The sequence below is a fragment of the Squalius cephalus genome, assembly GCF_949319135.1.
Source record: "Squalius cephalus genome assembly, chromosome: 19".
NCBI classification, from domain to species: domain Eukaryota; kingdom Metazoa; phylum Chordata; class Actinopteri; order Cypriniformes; family Leuciscidae; genus Squalius; species Squalius cephalus.
Genome location: NC_137140.1, coordinates 18726149 through 18748215, shown reverse-complemented (window position 1 = coordinate 18748215; position 22067 = coordinate 18726149). Strand labels below are relative to the sequence as shown.

General features: G+C 36.7%; 1 long non-coding RNA gene across 1 annotated transcript; it reads left to right on the top strand.

Annotated features, from left to right (window-relative positions):
• The first annotated feature begins 17876 nt into the window (after positions 1-17876).
• LOC307147436 lies at positions 17877-20833 on the top strand. Its single transcript, XR_013819309.1, has 3 exons — positions 17877-18137; positions 18465-19348; positions 20363-20833. It is a non-coding gene; the product is annotated as an uncharacterized lncRNA (long non-coding RNA).
• The last annotated feature ends 1234 nt before the right edge of the window (positions 20834-22067 follow it).

Here is a 22067-nt window from a genome sequence, read left to right as displayed (position 1 = left end):
TTTTTTTTTAATCTATCACCCATTGATGTCATACTGCCACTTATGTCATCACACGTGATCTGACTGGCCAGAATAGCAGCCAGGAACCAACGCATTACAGCCTGACTCACACAGCATCATAAAAGGGTAGATTGGGGGACAAGTCAGTTTTTCCATGACCCAAAAGCCGGTCAGACAAGAGAGGGGGAAAAATACAGCCTGTTATGTCCGTTTTTGGCTTGAGCAGATGCTAAGGAAATGCTGCATCAGTCCACATCTTTATAATGCACATCTATCTATCTATGTTAGTATATAATTAATAAATAATACATCATATTAGTATATAATAATAATTTGATTTGAATTGAATTTAATAACAAAGCAAATAATGCTTTAATAAATTATTTTCACTTTTCCGATGAAGATCACTTGCAAAAAAATAGTTTATACTGTAATATGAACCATTTAGCTCATGACATTTTGCAGATCATGCAAACCATTAATAACCACTAATAATGAATCATAATAAACCATGCCTTTGAGAGAAAAGCTGGTAAACACTGACTAATCCTGCCGCTGTAAGGGGATGCCTCACAGCTTCAGAAGGCATGAATTTGTGCAGTAGTTGTCTCCACCTGCTTTGTAGAATTGGTTGTTTTCTTGTTAACGTGGATGGTGTCAAAACAGGAAATATTGTCTTCGGCTGTACACACGCTAGCCTCTGTGCATTACTTGGTAGCGGTAAATATTTGTATAGCAACACAAGATCTTCTGTTAAGACGCTTCTTTTCACAGGAAACCTGTAAAACCACTTCTTGGTCTATCATTCAGCACACTGTTGGAACCAAACAGGCTTTACACAATTTTCCTAAAGTTCAGTTGTAAGTGGTGCTCAGTGGAAAATATTATTAATGTGTGTTGGTTTCCGCTTTTTCTTTGACATGAACGTCTGAATTCAAATGTATAGTGCATCTGAGGTTAATATGGGTAACTTGCTTCTTTGAGAGGAGAGGAGGTGCTGGTCTGTAGGAGGAGCATCAAGCCGTACTGTCCTCCTGACACAGAGGGAAAATGAAAATGGCTAATGTTTTAGATGGGATGCTACTAAATGATGCCTCAGTGTAGAGGGTGAAACAACTTCGAAAACGGATTTCTTCTCAATTTGAATTACTGAGAAGGAACAATGTTTTCAATTAGAGCAGTCATTCCCAACCTCTTAAGCAGACTCCGGTTTCAGAGACTTTAGATTTTGGATTTGCTTGTTAAACCTATAAAATAACTTATTATTAACTTACTTAATATTAGAACTATTAGGAAATATTAGGACTTAAAGGGCTGTCGAGAAATCAAACTGGCTGAAATAATAGTTAAATTTGAAAATGTAAAAATATTTATAAAAATGACTATTAAAGTAAAATGATTAGAGAACAAACTATGTGTGCATTTTGTGAATTTGAAATGGATGATGGAAAATACTTTGTTTATTTGTATACAATACATCTCTTTTTCCTATTTTCGTGTCTCATGCCTCAGCCAATCAAACCAATATCAAACTAAATGGAGTTATAAAATATTCATACTATCAATTGGGGATGCACGATATATCGGCCACCATATCGGTATTGGCCGATATATGTTCATTTTTAATGTTCTCTTAATTGGCCTGATAAGAAAATTTGGCCAATATATTAAAGCCGATAAATAATTGATTATTTCCTTCAGCTGAGACACTTCAGATGCTCACTGTTCACCATGATGGTATTGAATTGCTTGAAATATGATTAAAATCACTTCAAAAAGGAAAATACAGTTTAGTGAAAGTCTTTCATAAAGGCTACATAAAATTATAATGAGACATAATTTTGTGCTTGAGACGTGGCTTTTAATGGTGAGACTTTTGTTTTTGTAATCAGGCTCTCAAAAATTAAATCAAAATTTGGATTTAGATTGGTCGGCCAATATATCGGTTATCGGCTTTCAAATATAAAGAATTTTCGGTTATCGGTATTTGGTAACCAAAGTTTTCATATCAGTGCATCCCTACTATCAATCGTTTTAGCTTGAACGTGAAAAAAATATAGGCTAATCTCAAAAAAGGCCATTTTAATAATATTAATAAAATATGCTGAATTATATCCAGTTTAATATGAATCAAAAGCAGTACATTTATTGTCTATGAAGGGATACTTGAGCGAGCCTCACTGGGCTGTTGAGGTAAGTGATACAAGAAAGCTTTGGAAACACTGATTCCCACCATACATCAGTTTTATTAGGAAGTTGATTCGGTAAGCATGAAAAACAAGGGAAGATCAGAATCCTCAGGTAAACATTTTTTACGGATGGCTGAACATCCATGCAATCATGTGAAATGCATCAATTATTTTCTCTTGGCTTCTTACTGCAGTGCTTGAATAAATATCGAAGCCGTGCATCAGCGAATGCGCAATAGGAAACATTTCCCCGCCGCTGTCACTAGGCAACCTTGAAACGGATGACTCAGAGAGCTGACTCAATAGGTACTGTGACGAAGTCAATCAAGAAACACACACACTCATACACTCACCATCTGTATGCATAGAGGAAATCTCTCAGTTGAGGTAGAGAACTAATCCCTGCTTCTTTACCTACTGGCTAAACACCTCTGTGTTGATATCTTCTGACAGCCTCCACCCAGCCTTCTCCACACCCTGTAAATAAATACAAACATGCACTTATTCCAACACTTTGTTGAAACAATTACTTTGCAAATAAACATCCTATATTAATTAGGTAAGCATTTTAGCTCATTTAATAAAGATGTATATCGCCTCATCATCAGCATGCAGTTAAAGAATTGCAGAAATGCATAGATCATTTTCATTGCAAGTTTTGTTTGTAAATCAAACTATTATTTTCTATGTAGCTGTTAAATAAAATATGTATTTTCCCAAAAAACTTTGAGGGTGGCTAACCCTGCAAACTAGCATTTCACGTTTTATTCTACGATATAAAATAAATAAATTTCACCATGTCACCATGAAACCAAAATTTATATATTTTTAAATGGAATATTGCAGTGTTTAGGCCTATTATAAATGATTTATTTTATAATAATTCACATGCCCTCTTAATATTTAATCAAAATAGCTTTCCCTTTCACTTGCAGCAATATCTATTCTCTTCTCTGATGACGTGTTTACAGACGTGAGAGCGGGGACAATCTGTCGCTCACATGATGTCACAGCAATAGAGTGCAACAGTGCCCACTTTTTCAGCGCCATTGGTTCCGGGAGTACGTTTTCCATTAATTTCTCCCATAGGGATTTCAAAAAAGTCTTCATTAAAGTGTAATAAGCCATGAAGCAAACCAATCAGCTATGAGGTGAATCATAACATAAGAAACAAAAAAGTTATTTAAAAAAATCTGAACAAAAAATACAAAGGGCACAAGACTGTGTGGGTTTGGTGATGGAAACAGCATAATCAAATGAAAAATTATGGAGAAATATAAAACTACTCATTTAAAAATGTTGATTATATATATACTGTATATAAAATAATATATTTTAGGTTTTATTGCAATAAATGCATATATATTCAAATGTTTAAGTATTTTGAGAGCGTAGGGAAACCAACTTGATTATGTCATGTACGGTGCTTCACGGGAGTGGGCAGAGCTAAAGAGTTCTTTTGCCTCATTTTGCTTGTTTCGACTCTCTGATTGGTGGAATTTTCAATACAGGTAATGTTGTTTTTCACCATGAATTCCACAGTTAAACACTATTATTAAGTAAACACTACAACTAAGTTGAAATAATGCAGGCTAAAGGCTTCAACAACCCCATAGCTCACAGTAAGGCTGTTTTTAAATGTTTATAAGTTATTGTTGAAAATCAATTTCCCTGTGAAGAAAATGAATAGAGTTTTTACTTCTAGAACCCAATTGTTGCACTCAATACCAAACCACAACTATCCAAGCAATTCATGATTGACAAAATCAAGTCCCACCCTACATCTTTTCTTGTTTGAGAAGCCGTTTACTTTGGACATGCACACACAATATGGAGGAAAAGACTAGGCTATTGCAACTTATGTTTCATATCGACGACCTTTGATTTTGTCTTGAAAAAGGTGGTTTAGTAAGTGGCTATATAGGACTACAGAGGTTGAAGGGGAAAAATGTCAAGTTATATTTCTTTGTGAAGATTATCATGATTAAGATTACCAAAATGAATCATAAACTTTCAAAAGAGCTTATTTTCTGCAATAACAAGTTGTAGGAAAAATCTTGCAGGAATTTTGTCGAAGGAACAAGGGTGGTGCTAACTTCCCTGCTGGAGAGTTAATATGCAAATTATCTTCTTAACCTGTTTTTGAGACCCTACTGAGTGTTATTAAAGGTACAATAAAAATTTTGTAATGAAATATCCAAAAATCACTTGCACAGTGTGATATATTTCCTGCAATTGTGTACTTACAATATCCCAAAAGTTCCCAAAGATTTTTAATTTCAGAGAAATTCCAATTTTAGATAATAGCTCGTCCCTGGTCATTGTCGCCTGTCAATGACGTAATATCCGCGTTATCCCTGGTTTCCGCTCGTACTGCCATAGTAACCATGGCGACAGACGTGGACAACTGCGTAACTTACGTCTAGCAGCACGCTCACGCTGTTGTTGTTTCATTAAAACATTATGGACCATGGCAAACAGACTTTGCGACTAAAGGAGAACTAAAACGAGCATCAATATCAGCGTGGCGTTTTTGAGATGCCGAGATGTTGATCTAGCTTACTGCTAGTCTCATACAGCCAACAAACTAACACATAGAATAACATTATAACTTTCAACACACTAAGATGCAGTTTAGTGTGATAGTGTAGACCAAGTGAAACAGCACTGCGTTACCTCACAAGTTTCATTCGTCAAATAAACTGACCTGTTTGAGTAGTAATACAGCACTTACGGGTAGTTCGGCAGAATGAAATGTTCTTATTGCTTTATATCCGCGGGACTCGCGTGTGTCGCTTATATCTGTCTCTCATTAGCGTACATAAGTGTACATTTCTCTGCTTGGAGGAAGAAAATGAACTGTGAATGTGCTGTACTCTTTAGATATTATTTGAAATAACCCTTGTGTTTAAAATGTACAATATGCAGGAGTTGATCCTCAATACCCACTTTTGGCTGTGTTGTTCCTAACTTTGATTTTTTACCGATTGTACTCAAACCTTTTAATGGAAAAAAACAGTGTGGCGCTTGTAACCTGTAAGTACAGTCCTAATAGTATGCTTGTCCTCCCCCTGTCAATCTTCAAACAGTACATCCATGATTATTATACATAGAATTCCACAAATCTTATGTATGTGTGAGTTTTGCACAAGGATACAGTGGGCTCAAGGGCTTGTTTCTTCCTTGCAAACTGGTGTGGAAGGACACTGGAATTTGTGAAAATGTCAACTGTTTAGTTATTTAAGATGTATTTACTACTTTAGTACATACTTATTTAATGTGGCAAAAGTATTGCGGGACAGGAATAAAGAAAAGATGAAATGGTCTTTGGCACCTCAACTATCTAACTTTCACATTATGTTCCTCTCAAATTTTTTATTTGCTTCCACCTGCAAATTGCTTTGTGTATCACATTTAATAAACCAATACAATTTAAATGTATAGAAAATGAATTATCATGTATAGTCACACCATTGTAGCCATTTTGCATACAGTAGGCTAAGGTAAGTAGCGATAGTTCATTCTAAGTTTACTCAAGTGGAAGAATGTGACTAATAAACTTAGGCTTACTAGCACTATGCATTATTTTGAAAAAGAAGTAGATTATCTTAATATCAAAACCTTAAATTTTCTCTGGACTCAGTGATAAATACATGTCTGACCGTTGGAACGAACCAAAAAAAATAGAAAATCGCATTCATGACGATTTATGGTGATTTTATTTCCGTTAGACCTTTGCCTATGACGCTGATGCATTAAAGAGGAGGGGCTCCCCTGTTCCAAGATGGTGGCTCTATTGACGCATTCATTCCAATCAGGGGGGCAATGTTTCATAAAAAATTGAAGCTTCCCTGGGCGCCGCCATTGATTAGCAGACCCTCACCTGCTGTTAGCATTCCATTGACTCCCATTAATTTCGGCGTCACTTTGACAGTGAATAACTTTACATCTGAGGCGTTTAAAGACTCAATTTGTCCATTATTTATTTCTAAAGAAACACAAAAATGTATAAAAGGCTCCATTACCTTGTATCTTACGTTATGGCCCCGTAGAAGCAGTTTTTGTAAAAATAGGCTAACGATTGCGTCATAATCATGTGACTCTCTGTCGCACAGTAGAGAAATTACCGTATGGACAGGAGGAGAAGCTCGCGGGCAATCAGGGGGACGTGGAGGCAAAATGACAAAATAATTAATCAGAATACTTAGCAAAAGTTGCTCCTGCTCCTAGCTCATGGACACCTCCTACTCACACTCTCTGTCTCTGCAAGATTCGGAAGGGAATGATTCAGATTTCTCTTGGCACAGCTACTAGAAGACAGACGGGTTGCTCACGTCACATCTACGTCGTCAAGCTCAGTTTGAGTCTGCGCAGTACGCTCAGCCATCAGGAAGTGAGAGCTTCTAATTGACCTCACTTTTCTCCGTTTAATCCAATGGGGTCGCTGACGCTGTGTCCATTTCTTTTACTGTCTATGGTTCCAATGAACTGCCATAGCCAAGGCGACATCTAGTGTATATAACTATGTCGCGCGTCAAGCAGGTTCGGTTGAACTTCTGTTAATGTTTGCTGATGAATTCTTTTTTGAATAAAAGCCTAAATTCAGTATGTTCATCATATAAAGTGATCAAGTCGCTTCAGAAAATTTTGACTAAACTGCTCAAATTATATGGATTTGTTTTACGATCTCTTTGAAACATCAAGGTGTCAGTGTCAGATGTCAAAGATGTCAAAACATCTCAGTTCTCGCGCATGCTTCGTGGCGCGCTCGTGAACTCACGTCAGAGGCCCACACAGAAGAAAATGAATAGTTGAATAAAGTCGTTATTTTATATATTTTTTTGCGCACAAAAAGTATTCTAGTCGCTTGATAAGCTTAAGGTTGAGCCACTGTAGTCACTTTGACTATTTTAACGATGTTTTTACTAACTATTCTGGGCCGGCAGATGCAATTATACCTAGCAGCCTATGAAGGAGTGAGCCAGCTCTCAGATTTCATCAAAAATGTTTTAATTTGTGTTCCAAAGATGAACGAAAGTCTTATGGGGTTGGAACAACATGAGGGTGAGTAGCCTAATTACTGACAGAATATTCATTTTTGGGTGAACTAACCCTTTAATTAGAGTAGTGTATCCTTATCATGGGCATTTCATCATTTTTGACTTTTCATTGACAGTAAATTCTCTATTTTTTTAACCAATTTTACCTGTAGAAAAAAAATTCTAATACATCTGAATAGCCTATAAGGCATTTTTCACTTTAAGAAACACTTTCCCTCATTAACAGTTACAATCCTAATAGTAATTGTTAAGACTAATGTGGTTTGGAATTGGTAAATTGTGTTTGGAAAATATATATGATCAGAATATGGACTTGCCTAATAATTAACCACTCACTGAAGTTTTTTGGTCCACCTCCAGTAAGCAGCAAACACTAAACAGCAATCAGTGGCTAAACAAAATAAGAGCATTTGCTCAAACGAAATTCCACAAAGACACCAGATTCACCTCATGACTTTCTGCTCTTTTTCATGCATGTAACAAAAACAGATCAGGTCCTGGAATTGGACGTGGCGTCCTCTGCTGGACATTATAGAAAACACAACCTCAATTTGAACTTACAGTTTTTACCAACTGCTTACACACAAAATCTTTTCATGTCACACGATTTTTGAAACCTCTCACTCAAAGTGCAAAACAACATGCCAAATCTTCAAAACCATAAGCTATTTCTCAGCCTTTGACTCAGTTTTCAATTGCATAAAACACTTTTTGCAAAACACTACACACAATTCTCTACCTAAAACACAAAAATCTATCAGGAAGTGACTTGCTTTCCTTTTCCAAACACAACCAATCAAAATGCTACACTTATTCACCAGGTCACACAGACACACTCCTCACATGTGCAAACACTAATTGCTTAACTGATCACTAACCAATCACTGCTTTACTGTATATAGGCCTAAATAGGTCAAAGGTCAGATGATCTGTTTTGAACAATGGATTCCTGGGACCTCCTGGGACCCCCCGGGACCCCCCCCCCCCCACACACACACACACACACACACACACACACACACAATTGTGTTATTTACTGTATTCTAAAGAATATAGAAACTTTTGGTTTACAGTCCATATGTTTATGGTTTTGTTGTATGCTACTGTAAACAACAATATTGTTAGACCTAATAAATATTTTCTGTTTCTACATTGCATTGGTGTTTACAGTGTACTTGTTACATCAGATTACTTTCACTGTAGAAAATTGTATTGAAATGTAGATATAAGCCTATGAAAGACCAAAGAGCTTTAGATTTAGAACAGCAGTGTTTACATGGTATATCCAAAAATTTTATTATTATGAAAGAAGTGTTTGCCATTTGATGCAAATGCTTTATTCTGACATGTGTTTATGGCATTTTGAATGCAGTGTTGCATTTTGAAGGAGATGTGAGGCATTTTGCATTTTGTGTGTGCAGTTTTGAGAATTGTGTGTAGAGTTTTGAAAAAAGGAGACTTCGTTTTGAAAACGTGTGTAAGCAATTGGTAAAAACTGTAAGTACACCCAGTGGCCTATCATGAACACAACTTTTCCTTAAACACAATCTTATGAAGAATACTAATGTAGTCCTACACTGGCTTTCTCTATGATGTTTTTGTGTATGTTTGTGCATATTTAAATATATAAGAAGACTTTATTTATATAAATAATATATTTCAGAGTCAGTAAAGTAATTTTGTAAGGCATTACGTGCCTTGCAGAACAGAACACAATTGCCTAATATGTCACCCATTTATTGTTGCCCAGATAGCAACATAGTGTCGGTCAAGATCCGGCCCACATCTGGTACGCATTGAATCCACATGTACCAGATGCAGACACTATGTTGCTGTCTGGGGGTATACTAACAAGAGTGGAATATTTAGATTATACAGATACAAGACATGAATTTAGCCTAATACAAACATTCTAAGGCATCTTTGCACTGCAGATCAGGATGAGGGAAGCTCCATCTCTGAGGACACATGCACAGGATGCCCGAGGTGCTCCTCTGGCAACAAAATCACTGATGCTGGAGTTTTACTCAACACACTCATTCAGCATCAGGATATTGTTCCCAGCTGGTAACAGATACACGCATGCACACACTTCCATCAGGCCCGAGCGTGGGGAGGAGCAAACATCCAGCTGGTAGTTCAATCAGATGCGTGACAAGAAGGTACAGGGAGCCTCGGGTTTCTTCACCGGGAGTTTCGTACTTGTCATAGTTTTGCTGCAAGCTTCTGAAACTAAAGAAGACCCCACAGCTACCATTAAAATGAGCAGCTGAAAGTGCTGAGGTGGAGAGAGAGGGCCGCTATCGGAGCAGATATGGTATATTTGCTAAACCACAGGTTCTCAATGTTTATATGTTTCTAATGAGGAAAATAACCAGGATGTTTTTTTAAAAAAAAGAGACTATGACCAGTGCTGTGAATCAAAACATCATGCTACCTCATGCAACTTTTCTAAAATATAAAATATCATGAATACCAGTACAGTTCTGACACTAAAGTTTTTAGATAAATCCCTTGGGATCATGTTTCACTCAGAAAAAGAGCTTCCGTGTCTCAGCCTTATAAATCACTGAGGGGAATGTGCTCATCCCGAAAGAAGTTGCACTATGGTAATGGACCTTGTAGGGGTCCCGAAGCCTATAGCACGCCAAAAAGGGAGGAGGTTCACTATTTTAAGTGAGTTTGTGCTGATCTTCCCACCAATTGAGTGGTAACACTTCACAAAAAAAGGGGCCCAGAACCTCACGCTATCCTTTTACACGTGGAGAGCAGAATCATCATATCCCTCAAACAGATGATAAGTGATACCAAACAATCCATGAGAGCTGTGTAATTGGATACCTTTGGGCTTATTCTGAGCATGCAAATCAGAGCCAGTGGCGCTGAGAGTTACATGCCCCACTACAACATCATCTCTATTCGTCTGGTGCCCCGTTGCATTCTGGGTAGGGACAAAAATGAAATGTCAGCCTTGGCTGCCGTAACCTTTTTTGGAAAAGTTGGGAAGTGCCTCGTACAGCAGCTCTGGTGTACAGACGGTCTGAATGGTGAGAGTAATTCAAGATGGATTTGTAAACACAAATATATTATCACCTTCTGCTTAAATTAAAACGGTGCTTTACATTGCTTCATTCATTTATGTGTTTAGAAATCAGCCCAGTGACCTGCCAATAACATTTCAAGCTTTTATCAATTTAAATCTCACTATAATAATTTTCTTTTCTCAGTTTCAGCTATGCAATCTTTGAATACCCCTACATTTTTTTATAATTAATGTTAAAAATGATATTTTTAGTAGGATTATATAATTGTTTAAAAATAAAACTATTTTAATTGTATAAATATTTGATATGCTATAATATACAATTATTGGTTACACTTTAGTTTAAGGTGTCTTAGTTGCAATGTAATTATTCATTTAAGTACTCAGTAATATTAATTAACAAAATGTACTTAGGGTTAGGAATAGGGTAAGTTGTGTGTATTTACGCATAATTGACTGTTATTAATATAGTTAGTACGTAACAGGCACTGTACAATAAAGTGTTACCCATTTTAAAGTAAATAATAAAATTGTATTAATATTTATGCAAACAAACATAAAATATATGGAAAGAATCTGGACATTTGCAGTGTTCGGCCACAAAGGCTGTTTAATCTGCGGCAGACTGATATAGGCTACTATTATAATTTCTGTTAAAATGTAATTTTTTAAAATATTTTCTGTTTTCATTTTATTTAAAGTTTTATTTACATTTTTTTTACATATACATTTTTATGTTTATAATGTTTATTTAGTTAATTTGTTGAAATCAATAAAGTTAAGGTTTATTTATTTATTTAATTTCAGTTTAATGTTTATTTTATGGTTTTAGTTACCAATAGGCTATCCCTGATCTGAGGCTGGGCTGATTTGGCTTTAGGTGTGAACTATACTGAACAGAATTAGAGTGGCAGGAAGTTGACTGTTAGCCATATTAGCAGAGAGGCCAGTTGAGGCTAATTCCACTTAACTATTTACAGTCCACTTGGTATGACATGAGGATGCAAAAGGATGAACATGTTAATGTTATCAATACCCAAAACACCAAACTTTATATATTCTCTATAATAAAGTTGGACTCTGTTGATGAAAACACTGTAAAACAATGACAGTGATGCTACATAATTTGCAATATGTTTCCTATCGATAAAGACAAACATCAGCTTGAAGGAGATGATAAAACTCAAATAAATAAAAACGGAAAGATAAAAAAAAACTAAAAAAAAAAACGTGCAATGAAAACCACCTGCAATGGTTTCACTTTGTAATGTCATTATTTCATATTAAGAGAGAATCATAATACAGTCTGTTCTATGTTAGGCTTGTTCCAATGGTGACAAGTCAACGGTCTGAAGAACAACGATTCAGTGTAATTGGCGCTCAATGCCGCTTTATTAAGGCAGGGCGCTAACCGCTATTCACGCACTTGAACGCCGGTGCAACGGCTGTTTTTTTGTTTTGTATTTTGCTGATCTCCCGCGCCCCCCATGCAGTATCCTTTCGCCACCCCAGGGGGCGCGCCCCAAACTTTGAGAACCACTGCTCTAGTGAATCCTGAGGTGAAGTGTCTTCATGTTTGGCTCAAAGGTTTTAAACCTCAGTTTTTCTGTCACATTGACAGTGGATTGAGGATACAGGCTATTTTAGATTATTATTTAGCTATAAAGAATATTGACTAGTGATCTGGTGAGATTTTGAGAATTAAATGGAATGAAATATTATTTTAGCGATATGCCAAAATACTCATTTGAAGTGAGCATCAAGTAGATGATTATATTTTAGAGAGTTAGATTAGCAATCAGATCAAGAACCATATTCGTTTTTACAAGGAACATATCAAAGTGTAGCACTCTTTATTCTCAGTTGTCGGCTTTACATCCTTAATCTAAACCTGTACGTATGCTATATAAGGCCAGGGATGTTCAGTAGATTTTGCTGTATGCTGTGTCACTATAATTTAAAAATAAAAAAAGCTCTGTCAGTCTCGGCAGCCTGCCTGCCTTTGCTCTGCAGTCATGGATCAGGTTTAGGGTACTGTGAGTGAGAGGACATAGGCTACTCTATAGAGACTTTTTAAAAAAAAATTTTTTTATATATATATATATTCCTTAAATCAATTTTTTAGAAAGACTTATACAAGATGTGCATATGTTGAGCCGCTTTTATGCACAAGAAATTAGATAAGAGGAGGGTAAATACAGAGAACCATCTGCTAAACAAATGAGTTATTTTGGAAGGCATCCAGAAATTCTTAAAACAATCTGGATCCAACTTTATCTTGTGAGTTTCATTAAGAACTTTCAGTTCTCACATTACTACATGATGCTGATCAGATCATTAGTTTCATGTAGTTTATTAACTGAAATGAGATTAAAAGCAATACAAATATTTTTGGGCCGTTTCTCGAAACTAAAGTCCATATTGATTTTCATGTAATTCAGTTTTTTTTAAACATATTATTTTAACTAAAGATAAAAAAAAATGTATTTGACAAACTTTAATGGCAAGTCTGATATTGGATCTAAATTGTTGAATCACACATCTGCAACCTTTTGCACTATAAACTGTAACACTAGCATGTTTACTTACATGGGACCCCTTGCCTTGTATTTACCCCTCTTTACTCTGTTTACAAGATAGAGTTGATGTTAAGTAAAAAGCCACCTGTTTTAAGTCTGGCAGACGTCTCACTCACTGGATCACTGAGCAATTGCCACATGAGATCTGTACCAGGCTGAGAACATGTACGTGATCTCAAAATAGAGAAAGGAAAAAACTTTTACGATATAAAATGCTATAAAAATGCGATGCCAGGTTTGTATCCAGTGTCATGGCTGTGTACTGCTATTCTGCTAAGTGTGAAGTCCATCCAAGAGATACTGTCATACTCATAAAAACAAGAGCCAGGCCTGTGCCGGCTCAGGGAAACCCCAAAGGTACTGTACAAGCAGAGGGACAGTCACCAAGTCGTTGTGCAACTGGCATTCCCTGGTCCTGTTGCATGACTGACTACATTTCGGTCCAAAACTCATTGAATGAAAGACAGGCCTACTACTTGGGACTGTAAGACTGACCGCAGGAATGATCAAATGTGTGGCTATGCACATCCACATCGAGCTTTAGCGCATTTCACGGTTAGCGCTATGCTAAGCACTGTAGCATTCTTTGCATGATAAAAAACAAAACTGTCAATGGAGAGCATTCAACCAAGAAAGGCTGGTGTGATTTTACACACAAACATCCATTCCCATAATGCCACGTGAATGCAGTCTGTTTGGTGAGCCTAAAAGGAGACAAACATTGTTAATATTGATGTTGTTATGTTGACAGTCAGTTAGCTCATTTGTGTGCCTTAAAAATCCTTATCAGCTGTTATTGAGAAGCTTGTTTTTGCATTTTTAAAGGTAAAACAGAGAGGTTTCATCATGTGGCTGTCTCTTTTTACAGTCAGAAAACTCTTAGCACTAAATCCAGGCTTTCCGAATATCACTTATGGCATCATAACCATTATCAGTCTGAATACTAATCCAAACCATTAAACTTAATGGAATATTTTGAAGAATTGTTTTTGTCCATACAATAAAAGTCAATGGAGACCAAAGTTGTTTCAGACACTATTGACTTTAATATGGACAAATTTATAACACCTTTTTTGTCTGTGTTCCCAAAAAAACCGGAAGTCGTACAGGTTTGTAAGGACATGAGGGTGAGTAAATTATGACAGCATTCTTATTTTTGAGTGAACTATACCTTTAAGTAAGTCACAGCCCACAAAAAACAGATGAAAATGCCTATTTTTGCATGTCAGCATGGCATTGGGAAAGACCTGGATCTCCTGGGGGGCTTTTCTAATTTTCAGCGCCACGAAATCAACTGCTCACAGGCTTTGTTGGAGATGACATGAGATCCAAGAGTCCAACTCTGTGGCATGGCACATGAGTGGCATTACTCAACTGATCCAACTTTTGGTGATCTCATTGTGGAGGTCCAGGACTCTCTCTGGCCTCTTGCCACTTTTTACAGGTCCCCAAAGGGCACATCAACGATCAGCAGAAGGGGAATTCGCAGCCTGGCAAGATAGGCTGCTCAATTAGCGCCTTCGTGTATTTCACAGACATGGAAGTGGAGCGGTCTATGGCTACATCCCTCACGTGCAGGGGGAATCGTGGGACAGGTGTTGCGTAAGGCCTCATTTCATCAGCGTGTAAATCAGGCTGTGAGGAAGAATGCCCTTCACTGGCTACCCGTGGCATCACGTATTCACTTTAAGGTATTATTTCTAACGTTTAAGGCATTAAATGGTCTTGCACCTCCATATCTGTCTGATCTACTTTACTCTTACCGCCCTGCCCTTATATCAGCTGAACTTGGTTTATTGTCCATCCCTCGTTTTCAGTTGTCTACTGTAGGTGGAAGGTCATTTAGTGTTAATGATCCTAAATTATGGAATTCACTACCTCTTGCACTTCGTAATATCTCATATGTGGCTACATTCAAGACACAGCTAAAAACATATTTAACATGTATTTCGGATAATGTGACTATATGTGTGAGCTACGGAAAGGCGCTATATAAATAAAACTTCTTCTTCTTCTTCCAAATGTGCTCTAAACATGTTTGTTTTGTGTGTGCCTTCAGATTTACGGCTAATGATGTGATCTGGGCCGAGGTCACTTCAGGGTGTCCTACATGCACACACAAACATTCCAACTACACACACTTGGTGTTGAGTGATTAATGTCGGGGAAGAGGAGGGGCGGGAACTGAAACTGAGGCGGCCGTCTTGGCTAAATCTGAGAGTCCCATCGGCATGCTTCCATCACAGCTGGTCAGCTGGAAATAGATATAGATGCAACTAAACCCGAGAGACAGGGAACAGCACAATCTCTCTCTGCCCTCGTTTATGAAAGACATGATCAGCTTTAATTAGAGACAGCTTTTGAAAGGCATTCCCATCATGAGAATCTCTTATTGTAATTGTTTAATGTCCACGGTGCTGTTGGCAGATCGAGAACAACTGATGATACACAGAACGAGTTGTAAATCTATCAAGAGAGGCTTAGAGAGAAATCTCAGGCTGTTACTGAAAACCTTGGCTTGGAAAAAAGCATCTCAAAATAAAACAGGCCGTGTTCCAGACGTGTAATGATTTAAATACAGTAATTGCAACACATTGCCCACTTATCAACTTATTAATCATTTATTTTAACTACCCCTGGCTGACACATGAAATAAGTATTTATGAAAATAACCACAGGAATGAATGCATGGGTAATTGATGAATAAAGTCAACATCAAGCTTTAAAAGGGATATTGGTAACATTTGTTAACATGAACTGACAATGTGCAATGTATTCTTACAGCATTTATAACCTTTGTTAATCTTAGTTATTAAAATGTTCATGTTAGTTCACAGTACATGAACTAATGTTAATATTACTTTTGGTCTTAAAAACTACATTAATAAATGTTGAGATTAACATTATCTATTAATAAATGCTGTAGAAGTATTGTTCATTGTTAGTTCATGTTAACTAAATAAATGTGAAACTTGTAAAGTGTTATTTCTCACACACACACACAAAAAACAACTGCCATCACTTACTATCTCATGTCTTTCCAAACCTGTATGACCTTATTTCTTCTTTATTGTTCTTATTTCGAGTACATGATAACAGAATTTTCATTTAGTTTTTTTAACAGCATGCATCCATCATCGTTATTTTGCCTTTTTAAATGGTCCTTCTGTGTGACATACATTTTTAAAAGTGCAAATATTACATAAAAGCTCATAAAATATGAGATGCATGCAAAATAATTGTATAAGAAATTGCTGTTTTAAATCACATAGCATGACATCCCCCCCTAAAAGTACCCCTAAAAGTACCCCTAAAAGTAAATTTTACTTTTAGGGGTACAACAGCTTGTCACTGGGGCAATACCCTCAAACTGAAATTGTTCTACCTTATTTTCCCCAAAAAGTTGAATTGTACTCTAGTGCTTTAAGGATGCATATTACTACTACATTAGGGGTAGATAAGGTACAAAGTCATCCCTTTTTGGGTAAGCTGTTGTACCCCTAAGGCAACATTTTTTTTCTGAGCTCAACATGTTCAGTTACTAAAAATAGCTGTCATACATTCAGTCATGGAAAGATGCAATTAACACTCATCAATAATGAACAACCACCATTAAGTTTGGTTTGTCCACTCACACTAGCACTTTAACTTGTCATTAAATATAGATGTTACATAGTCATTAACACTGTTCTTAAAACAATAAAGACTCAAAGAGAAGCAAAGTCATTCTGTTTTGTTAAATTGTACAGATTTAAATCATTATTATGCCAAATAATGTTATATTCCAAATCACCTTCACTCACCAGATCAAATCTTTTCTCTGTCCCTTTAAAAAGCATTTAATGTGATATGGCTCCAAACGCTCTTGATGCACCTGATGTAATGTATAAGCAAGGACAAAGAAAAAAGGTGTTATTGAGAATATGAAAAGTCCAGCCCCGATCCCCCACAAATCCCTGTCATTCAGGAAACATGGCCTTCCTGCAAACAAGAGGTAGTATGGAACGGGACAAGGCCTCAAGGGCAGGTAGTGGGCTGGAAGGATGTTTTTGTCATTGCTTTGGCCCCTGGTTGGCAACACACACAAGCAGGCAGACGTCCATCCTCAGGAAAAGAGCCTGTGGAGGAAGTGAAGCTGACGTCACATCAGCGCACTGTAGATCAGCACTTGCACAAAGACAAAGCTAACTGTAGAGTCGGGTAAACACACGAAAACAGCTGGACTTCGTCTTATCGTGTTTAACACTGTGATCGAGCCTTAGACCTTTGATGTGTGTGGAAAATAAACATTTCTCTGCGCAAAATTCTCCATATACGGCCGCTGCCTTTAAATCATATTGTGTAGGCACACGTCCAATAATGACAGTGAAGCAATAACAGGATGCTTGCAAAGATATTCACTTCAAGTGAACGAACCAATTATAACCTGCTGATATTAAGCGACACATCACATCTAATATAAATCATGAGTTTTTTTGTGTTTGTTTGTTTAATTCAGTAGATTGTGAGGTGCTTTACTCGAGTAACTACCTTATTGCAATGGCTTGTCCTTCTGTGTCCTGGGCAGGTCAGGTGGTGTAAAGGACACAGCTGCAGATGACATACAAACACTGGTGGTTTTTGACATAGGGACGTTCAGACTGCAGGCTTTGCTGTTATAATCAGCAAAGACATTGTTGCAAGTACAGGCCTCAGAAATTCATCTGATCTGAAAGTGCTGTGGCTATTACCAATGATTTGGCCCTTCCTGTTATTCATATACACAAGAGAAGGGATCTGTACATTTTTGTGACAAACAAAACGTAAAATACAAATTCCAGCAATTATTTTATCTTTAAATGGTGTAACTCTCACCTTTTCACCACACCTTTAATATCAGAAGCTCACTCAACTTATCTGCAGAGAGAGACTTTTTGTGAAACAAAACATAAAAAACATAAATTCCAGCAATTATATTATATTTAAATGGTGCAGCTCTCACCTTTTCATGCCTTTAATATCAGAGCCTGCACTGTAAAATATTTCCAGGATTTCACAATATATAACTGTAATATTTCACAGGTAATTACATTATTACCACTTCACAGGCTTTAACTGTGATATTTCACAATATAATACCGTATTTAGACTTTTACTGTGAAAATAATGCAGGCGCGGGGCTTTTACAAGAAACTACTGTGAATTCCGTCATTTTCGCGCTGCAACTGCGTCATCTGAGCTCCCTGGCCTGATCTCCTCCATGGTCTCACTCGACGGATTCAGTGCGGTAAGTGTTTAATTTCAAACTTTGTCAATTTGATGACTGTTTTTAATATGAAATTGCATGTTATTTAAAAGTATGAACCAAATTAGCGTTAGTTAAGTTCTGTTTCATGTTTTTGTAACTTAGCTGGAGCAGATTCGCGTCTAGGTTTGAGCGCGCAAATTTGAATGATCAGACGTTGGTTGTGTTAATAAGTGTAGTAGTACCATATTAAGTTATTAACTGTGAGGCTTCACGTTAGCTACACCGTCAAAATTGAACTTTAGCTTTGCTTAATGCTTTTCTTAGTTAACGTTCGTTACTCTAACAGCGTTCTCTCTTTTCCCACAGTATTTTTCTACCACCGGGAAATAAAGTTATAAGGTAAGCTGTGGCCTTAATGTGTGTATTATGACAGTTATGATCAACTAGATACATTATAATGTTGTGGATTTGTGCAAAGGTGGAATAAATTAATCTCAAATTAGTAACGTTAGCTAGCTGGGCGTCGTCCATATTTTTCTGCCGTGTGTGAAACGGAGCAGCCGTTGTCTGTCAACAGAAAAAATAAAGTGCATTTTATTATAAAAAAGATATAGGAAAATAAATGTGTTTATCACTGAATTAGTGGAACTTCGTTAGCTGTGCTATTCTAAAGTAAAACAGGTCGACATCTGGAGATATTAGGAGCCATTTTGTCTGTGAACGGGTAATAATTCTAGGAGGAAGAGTACAAGCAGAAACAGCCACATGGAGATGGACTGGCAACAGGCTCTTCCTCCATCCTCTGCAAACAGTACGTGTAAATGATGTAAATTGTTGTGTGCAAATGCATTGCCTGGGTAAATCACACACATCTAACTTACTTTGTTGCAGGACTATTCTTGACTGTGTGTTTGTGATGTAAATGTTTTTCAGTTGCTGTTAAGTTATTTAAATGGTTGCTGTTTAATTGAATCCAAGTAATGTCACCTTGTTAAAACTTAGCTAACTTTAGTTTTGCTCAGTACTGCAACAGCAGTGACCCACTGAAGGTGATGACTGGGAACTGAAACCTTTTTAATCCCACTTGAATTAAACTAACATCTTTCTTCTCTGTCTTTTTGTTTATATGTGCTTCTTGGGCATCAACCCAGAGACAGGTACAAAATCAAAGAGGCAGAGAGGACACATAAACCAGCAAGTCTGTACACTGATCAGGAAGCTCATTGACTTTGAATGGATGTCAGTCTAATGTAAGTTGTGTTCCAACTTCAGAACAGACTAACGAAACACTGTCTCTGTTTTAAGCTAGAATTAGTTATGCAGTAAGATGTTTACTTAAGCTATTAAAGGGTTAGTTCACTCAAAAATGTAAAGTCTCTCATTAATTACACTCCCTCATGATGTTCCAAACACATAAGAATTTTGTTCAACACAAATTAAGATAATTTTAAGAAGTCCGAGAGCTTTCTGATCCCGCTTATAGACTGCAATGTTATAACCACTTTCAAGCCCCAGAAAGGTAGTAAAAACATTGTTAAAATAGTCCACGTGACTACAGTGGTTCAACCTTATTGCTATGATGCGACGAGAATGCTTTTTGTGCGTTCCGCACTATTAAGTATTTTTGCATCGCTTCATAACATTAAGATTGAACCACTGTAGTCACATGGACTATTTTAACAATCTTCACTACCTTTCCGGGCCTTGAAAGTGGTAATAAAATTGCTGTCCATGGAGGAGTCAGAAAATATCTTAATTTGTGTTCCAAAGATGAACGAAGGGCTAACGTGTTTGGAATGAGGGTGGGTTTTTGGGTAAACTATCCCTTTAATCTGTTCTACGAGTTTAGACAGGCTGCAAAATGTCTAAAATTCATTGTTCTTACGTTTATTTGAATTAAACATGCCTTTTCAATGTTATAGGTTATTGATAGGTTAGAATAAAAACGTCAAATTTACAGACATACTTTACAATAGTTTTAAGTGTAAATTTACATCACATTACTGGCTTACTGAGTTGCATTACTATGTACGCATGTCATGTAATTTTTGCTTAACCTCAATCATGTTACTTTCAGAGTCCTCTGGTTTGTTGATTTAATATTAATTGATATAGTACTATTCACATGATTTATCATGAGTTTTACAATTGTAATTTCTTAAATTGTACACATTTTAGGATTAGTTTTACAATGCGAGTACCATACTTGCAGGTACTTGCACCACAGAGTAACTTAAACTTTTTGTCTTTCTTATCTTTTGTAGATAGTGGACAGAACCCATACTATGCAGGTGCCTGCTGCAAGGGAAGGAGCGAGACACCTGCAACCCTCTCTTTTCCCACCTTTTTGTCTTTTCTTCCCTCTCTCACTCTCTCTTCTCTCTCTCCTTCTTTCTCTTTTCAGCTCCTACGTTGTGAAGTACCATTATCACATAGTAAACACATGCACAGTGCACACACATAGACACACATTCCTGTTACCCAGTGTTCATTCCTGTTACCCAGTGTTTATTCCTGTTATTAAATTGTATTTTTCAAGTACCATTATCACATAATGGTAAACACAGTAAACACATTCACACACATATTGACAGACATTCATGTTACCCAGTGTTCATTCATGTTACCCAGTGTTCATTCATGTTACCCAGTGTTCATTCATGTTACACAGTGTTTATTCCTGTTATTAAAATGTATTTTTCTTCTAAAAAAATAAAAGTTAAACCATTGTTTTTATCAGTTTTGTTTGGTCCATCATTTATGCTAAATCACAGTATAGACATGGTTAAATACAGTAATTTTACAGCAGCTTACTGTTAAATTACAGTAATATGATAGACTAACTGTAATTGCACAGTAAAATACAGTAATTATACAGCAGCTTACTGCTAAATCACAGTAATATGACGGCATAGTTATTGTGAAGTCACAGTAAACAGCTGTCATTTCACAATTATTTACTGTAAAAATGATACGGTAACTTACTGTGAAAGTCATGCAATTATTAACCTGCAATTTATTGTAAATTTACAGTGAAATAATTAACAGTGTGTGTATCATGAGCACAACAACGGAGTCTGAAGTAGCTAGCTGTTCACTTAAAAGATCTTGCTCTCCAATTTCAAAACGGTTTTCACAGGATGAATTTTGAGTTCGTAAGCTTTCGAATGATACCTAATTTATGATGATTACTAAAATATGTGAAAAAACGCAATAAAAAAAAGAGCGCCAATCATCCCGCTAGCAGGACATGACAGTTAATTAAACCTGTTTTTCTCAAAATTCCGTTCCTGAAAATCATAGCAATCAGCCGATGAAAGAAATAAAAACAGATCTGGAGAGGGCATGAAACCAGCTTTAATATGGTATCAAAATCTGTAGGCCTAATAGGGAAAATTTCACCATGTGATGCATCACATATATAGCACGTTAGTTGGCTAGAAAAAAAAGAGCTATATTTTAATGTGTACTATTACATATTATATTTTAACTATATCAAATGAAGTTGTTATTATAATAAAAAAACTAGTTATTTTTAACCTTAAATAAAACTACCAGCTGATAGGGCTCTCTGTATGTTTACAGCTGTCACGGTGGGTTGCAGGAAGGCAGACGGAGACAAGGATATATTTCCAAAACCGAAGATTTAATGTAATTAAACACAGGACAGCAGACCAGGTAGCAACACACACTAAATATAACGGAGATCGGATAATGACTGACTAAACAGATGTAACTTAAATACAAAATACAACAGAACACAGGTGATACAGATGACGATGATTGACTAAACAGGTGATACAACTGAACTGATAATGACAGTAACCATAGAAACGAAGGAGTGGCGGGAAAATAACAAAGAAAAACAGGAACCAATCAAAACACAAACTGAAAGTCCAAACAAGCACTGACACGTGACAGTACTCCCCTGGAGTCTTACCCCGGATTTCCACCAACTGCGGAACGGCT